We start from the raw sequence: 6868 nt of genomic DNA, 5'->3' as shown, positions 1-6868 counted from the left end.
AGCGGATGAGCGAGGTCAATCCGTCTCACATCACACATGACGCGCCCCGCTGGTCAGCGATTATGTCATCACCACAAGTCATAGCGCTCCGTTACGGGATCAAGCTAGACCATCGCACACAGCCAAGTTGCATGTTCTACTCACACAGAGTAGACAACTCAAAATGAGCAATATTCCTCGAGAATAGGCTATACTCAACAATAGTCCTATTTAACCTACATGGTTCCGCTAGACTCGACATGCAACTCAACTCAACAATATGCAACTCATGCATAACCATCAACTTAACATCATGCATGCCTAATAATTTCACATCGTCTAGACGATATTGCATCCATACTATGCATGCAACATAACATCATAACGTCATCTAAACAAGCATGAAATAACACATCAATATCATCATAATAAACATGCATTAACATAACAAAACTATCGTGCATGGCGTCTACACACAGTTCCAACCGCCTGCATAAAACTGTTAATTTACCCCTTCTCGGGTCTCGCTTAGAGACCCAACGGTCTAAGCTCTCCACCTGCAACAAACCATCAGGAAAACACACAGAACTCCCTGGAACCCACCTATGATTTGGACTAAGGCGAACTGAAACAACCCGAGCTCTCCCAACACTCTTCCTAAACGCTAGCTTCCCGAACCGAAAGTTCCCTTCCGAAAACTCACTTTCCTCACTAGAAACTTTCTCACTCTTTAAGGAAAGTTCACCACGGTTTTGGATGGAAGAAATGAAGGAAAATGGATGGGTATATATAGCTAAGGGGTGGCTTTGCATGGCTGTGCAAGGTGTCACTCACACATTCACTTTTGGTGTGAAATGTGGACACATGGGATCTCCCATGACAAATGGCAATGCTTACTTCTCCTTATGACAAGTAAACACCTTCTAGAATACTATCCTGAGGTTGCCACACGTCCACCACTTCCAGCCAATGAGATTTTGACACTTGGTTCCACAAAGAAAACGCCACATCGCTTCTAGTTCGACCAATCGCAAACCGCCATGTCATCTTCGACCAAAACACTTTTGCCACGTCAACTCCAAAAATAAACTTCATCTGAATGTAATCTCACTATAAAACCATTCAGGAACCCTCAAATACGCTTCGTTTCACAAAAATCGCTTATCGGTCTTATCGATATTGTTTTACCGAAAAATGTCGATTTCCGTCCAACTCTTGATTCCTCCTGAACCAATTTAATTTTCTCTCAACCAAATGTCCTCTCCTGACAATCTTTATTAGTCTAGACAAAGATCCTCACAATTTACACATCTTCAAAATCTCGTTTTGGTCCTCCTCGACCTTCAACTTAGATGCATCGACCATCATGCATTCTACTCCACCCAAACAAAAATCGCTTCGACCAAACCTCTAGTTCTGATCCTCTGAAGCTAATACAACTCATTGTTCCTCCATCTGAACACTTTGATTTCCTCGACCATATTTACTCTTAACCAGGGTCAATACAAGGAGTGTCTCATGTGACCCCATTATTCGTTTACACTTTGTAAAGAAAAGAAAAGGATATATATATATACACATAGAAAAAGAAAGAGAGAGAAATCGACAAGAATATGAATAAAGATGTACCGTATAAGCATCATTGTTCATTTGAATTGAGATTCAGAGAAGAGAGAAAGAAGGAAGAAAGAGATCAGATAAGACTACTTGTGTGTTCAGAAACATGCTTGAGTAAGAATCCATGTGTCTTTTGATTGATACTCCCAAGGTAAAGCCTCCACTATATATATATATATATATATATATATATATATATATATGTATTAAATGAGATTAGTAGAGGGGCTAGTCATATAGTATTAGCTAAATTGATGGTTAGATGGATTTGGTTGCCAAGATAGGATATTGTATATTAAAAACCTCTAAAGTTATAATTGATTTGATATGGCTTGCAATATTGTAGAGGTGATGATAGTGAGTTCTTGAATTGTGTGAATCCCTGCTGTTTTCAAACCTTTTTAATAAAGACTACTCTTTGTTTTGCTTGAGGACAAGCAAAAGCGTAAGTCTGGGGAGTTGATATACCATGGATTTTACCTATATTTAGCCATGGTATATAGGTGTTTTAGGAACTATTTATTATGTTTTGGAGTCTTTTTAGTATATTTACAGGTTCAGGAGTGTTTTAGAGGAAAGTGCTGATTTTAGTGCATTTTGGAGATAAAATAAGAAGAACCCGTAGCTGACCAGCGAATCAGTCCAAAGGTCGACATTTAGAGATAAACATCGATCGACGCACATTCTGTGCCGTCGATCGACAGCGAAGCGCGCAACACCCAGCTAGGTTTTCAGCCGATTTAAATCCCAAGTCACAACACATTTATAAAAATACCCCTGGCCGCTTTTAACCTAATATTTATGGGCTCTGCCATTGTTCTAGGCAAAACATGCTTTCTTATTTTCTACTTTTCACAGCAAACAATACTAGGGTTTTTAGTAGATTTGGAGAGAAGATCCAAGACTCATTCAGATATTTATATTTCAACTCCAGTATTTCTAACCTTAATCTATTTATGCATTTTATTCAGTTTATGCTTATGAATTGCTCTGCTATGTCAGAATAATTCACCTGTTAGATTTAGGGTTCAAATAGGTTAAGAGGGATTAGCCCAAAATATAGAATTGCTAAGGTGATAAATATCCTTCAAAGAATTGTGGTTAATGCATGTGTTCTTAAGTAGCTAACTAGAACCTTGAACTTAGGATTGTGGACAACTACAACGGTAGGTTCTGCACCAGAACTAATTCCTTTGAGCTAGTATTGCTAGAAACAAGCGGAAGCTGATTTAGACAATACTGGTGAACCTATCAATTAACTCGCTAACGCCTGTCTAAGAGAACATCGATCGACGTTCTTACCACAATATCGATCGACGTTCGGTCTGTATCAACAAGCAATAGCTAAGATATCGGACTTAGCCAATACATAAGAATCACATGCGAAAGCTGGATATCTTTACACTAGAAGTGGAGTTCTAGGATTGACAACCTAAGTATTCTATACCTCTATAATCCCAACTATCTGAATAGAAACCCTAGATCTAATACTTTCTAATAACTGTTTACAAAACCTCAAACGAATCAACTGAACAACTACCTTGTTCACCTTGCAATTTATTGTTTTCAATATTTACCTAGCTTACTCACAAACTATTTAGATATATTGTGTGCACTAGCTTCTTATGGATTCGATCCCTATGTACTACAATTGAACCTCTTATTTGAGAGAGTAAAAGTCACTCCTTATGGTAATTAGAGGCTTGTGCGGGGGCTGGGTACGTTGTCGATGCATTGTGTTGTTTTGTGCATGTAATTGTATTGTTTGTTTTTTTTGATAAAAGTTAATTTTGTCATGTTGTCTATAATTGTCTATGAATGGAGGATTGAAAGTTATACATGTTGATTAGGTAGATCTAACAAAAACCATAGTATTTATTTCGTTGTTATTTTTTTAATCTTATATTGGTATAGATTTGACTGACCTCTACCGTAAAAATGATCAAAGATAACCGAACTTTTGATTTTGATTTTAAAATTTTTATTTTTATTTTAAAAATTTTAAATGTATATGTACAGTAAATAAAATAGTTTTCTTAGTTTACACGGATTTTATTGTGAAACTTCTCAAATGTAGTCTTTTTTGTAAAATTAAAGTAATAAGTGAAGATATTTATATATTTATATTGTTATATAATTATTTGGTATAGAGATTTAGCGATTTTTTTAATTTTTTTAATAAAAATGGTTTTGTGGTTTTAAAAAAAAATTCAGTCGTAGACAAAAAAAAGAAATTGGTATAGCTTTATGTTTCAAGAAAATAAACTGGGTTTAAATTGTTTAGGATTGAAATTTGGTGGACCTTGGAACATTAGTTTTATGTGCTTCTAACTCAACCGTTAGGTCGTTTTATTTTTCATCGTTGGGAGAGCTTCTAGGTTTCTAGTTATTAATTCAACCCAATGATCGTCCACCCCGCCAAAGGCATCTAGGAGCGTAGTCCTGCGCTTCCGAAAATAAATTTTTTTCAATATGGAACATTATTGTATCAAACATGAGTAAATGTATATAAACTGACCAAGGCTTTCGACTTGTGGTTCCTTGCTGCAATTGTTTTAAGTGACTTTGCGCAATGGTTAATATGGTGTCATGAAATTATTGAAATACTTTAGATTTTTTATGAATGGTCACTAAAGCTAATTTTTTTTAATTAAATACCCTACAATTCACACAATTTATGTAAAATCGAATTTTAGTAACACAATCACATATATATCACAAGATTTTCTCGTAATATTAACAAAAAGTCTTAAGACTCCAAAAAGATTAACAAAAGTCTTAAGACTCAATTGACCAAAAGCAAGACCAAGTCAAATCTCTGAATAAAAAACATTGAAAAAGCTCAAGAAACCTCTGCATCTGTTAGTAAAGTTACTTCGCCTTTGTCTTAGATTTCCTGAGAAGACTAGAAGTTCTGAACTCAGCATCGTCTCTAATAAACCTCCACCAGAGAATGGTTAGAGGAACTGTGGCGAGGTGCCAAATAGAGTGAGCATCCAAGTAGCCTCCATACGGAGGGAAGTCATATATCTCTAAAAGCATAGCTAAACCTAAAGCTATCACAACCACCCACAGTTTCCAATTAGAAGGATGCCTAGAAACATCTGCCCATCTTGCCCATAGGAAAAGCTGAGCGACTCCCATGGCCACACACACAATCATGTTCCAATCTGTAAACAACATTGAACTCACAGAGAATGTGGAGAAAAAAAAATGGAACTGGTTTCAGATAGGGGAAAGAGTTCTCTGTATACCATAGTAAAGTTTGTAGAAGTTAATGCACAGTACGTGGGTGGTGACTAACGCTAGTACTGGAGCGGATACCATGACTCTTGCAGCCTCCACCCGAACATCAAAGGTTCTTAGGATGGATACAATGAGTGAGAATCCGAGAACGGCTATTGCAGATGAGTAGTCCAACCTCTTTGTGATGTCAACATCCCTGAGAAACCATAGAGACAGATCATCAGAAGATTGTGGATGATAAAAGTAATGTGAGATGATTACCGAGTGTGGAAAACTGCACTCCAGAACCAAGAGTTCATGGACAAAAACCAACATATTCATAGTAACCTGTCCTATCTTGTTTGAGAGGCAACTTATAGTATAGTGTAATGAAGAAGGAGAGCCAGCCATGGAAAGGCATTGCTAGGCTTAGCACAGAGAAAGTAACAGAGCAGGGTCCTGACAATGACCATGGGCTCTTCTCATCATGGCTACCATGTCCGTTTCCTGAACAAATTCATTAATTATTCCAATTCTCTAAACATAACATCTAAATGTTGTAGCTTCTGAATCTTACCATGGTATTCTCCATTGAGCCAGACATGAAAGTGTTGAGATGAGATCAATATATGGGAAGAGAAATACATGAGGAGTTGAGTATGATGAAGAGTCCGTACATGGTGTAGTAATACTAGTTACCCGAGTAACTTCCAAAGGTTAAACCAAAGTTACCCTAGTTATCCTAGTATACTAGTTATACTAGTTACCCGGGTAACTTTGGATGAAGAAGAGAAGTCCTACTCCCTTTTCTAAGGCATCAGACCGTTGCAAGGGAAGAGGAGGCGCGTGTGACAGGCTGGAGAAGAGCCGGATAAAGCAAAAGAAACTTTATGCACAAGAAAGAACTCATTGGATGGTTTGAATTAAAGCAAACCTTATCTCTTGTAATAGTGTCTCTTTATGAAACTCTCATCCTAGTGTTGCCTCCTCGTATATATTGTAAACTCTAATCAGATTAATAATTGAGAAGTTTGTGATTATCTCTCTAGACTCTCTCTCTTGTTCATGATGATTCTTAAATACTCTTAAACATGATTACTACTTAATCTCTCTACAAATCTCCCATTAATCTTCTCTAATCTACCTTTAATCTCTCAATACCTACTCTATTCTCTAAAATCATATGGTATCAGAGCCAGGTTGGGTTTGGTATTGAGAAACCTCGTTCCATTTCTTTCTTTTTCTAGCTCTTGTGTTCTTGCTCTTGTGTTCTTGAGTGTTCCGTGAAGCTGTGTGATAAAGTTGAGTCATGTGGTGTTGTGCTTTGAGTTCGTGTGTTCTTGAAGTCTGGTACTGTGTGTTCTTCAGCTGAGTTGCAAGTTTGAAGCTTTCTGGTCATTTATGGTTCAAGCAAGAGAAGATGGAAGGAAACAACTTCAGCAAGCTAGTTACTGTCCCGGTTGCGTTGAAAGGTGGTTCAAACTACCTCTTGTGGTCTCGATTGGTGAAGACTACTATTGGAAGGCTAGGGCTGTGGAGCCACATCACTGATGATGGTGCGAAGCCAGTGACCAAAGAAAGTGAAGAAGGTAAAGAGGAAATGATTCTCACAAAAGCTGAAGCAAAGAAGTGGGTGCAAGAAGACTTGATGGTGCTCTCCGTGCTGCAAGGATCTCTTGATGTCCCTCTTCTTGATGCTTACAGCTACTGTGAGACTCCCAAACACTTGTGGGAGACCCTCTTAAAGACGTTTGGAAACGTCTCCAACATCAGCCGTGTGTTTGAGCTGAAGAGAGCCATTAACTCCATGAAGCAAGATGGAGGAGAGCTCACCAAACACATGGGAAAGTTTGGATCATTATGGTCTGAACTTGAAAGTCTAAGACCTAACACCACTGATCAAGCAACTCTTATGGAAAGAAGAGAACAAGATCAAGTGTTTGGGTTGTTGATGACATTGGATCCTTTCTACATGGATGTCATCAAACACATCTTGAGATCGCCTAACCTACCATCCATGGAGGAAGTATGCGCGCAACTTCAGAAG

General features: G+C 37.8%; 1 pseudogene; it reads right to left on the bottom strand.

Moving 5' to 3' along the window:
* Nucleotides 1-4467: 4467 nt before the first annotated feature.
* On the bottom strand, nucleotides 4468-6052 carry LOC106314782 (annotated as a pseudogene).
* Between the last annotated feature and the right edge of the window lie 816 nt (nucleotides 6053-6868).

This window comes from Brassica oleracea, chromosome C9 (genome assembly GCF_000695525.1).
Source record: "Brassica oleracea var. oleracea cultivar TO1000 chromosome C9, BOL, whole genome shotgun sequence".
In the NCBI taxonomy this organism is placed as follows: Eukaryota; Viridiplantae; Streptophyta; class Magnoliopsida; order Brassicales; family Brassicaceae; genus Brassica; species Brassica oleracea.
The sequence above is the reverse complement of the archived record's forward strand: the minus strand, read 5'-3'. Positions and strand labels throughout refer to the sequence as shown.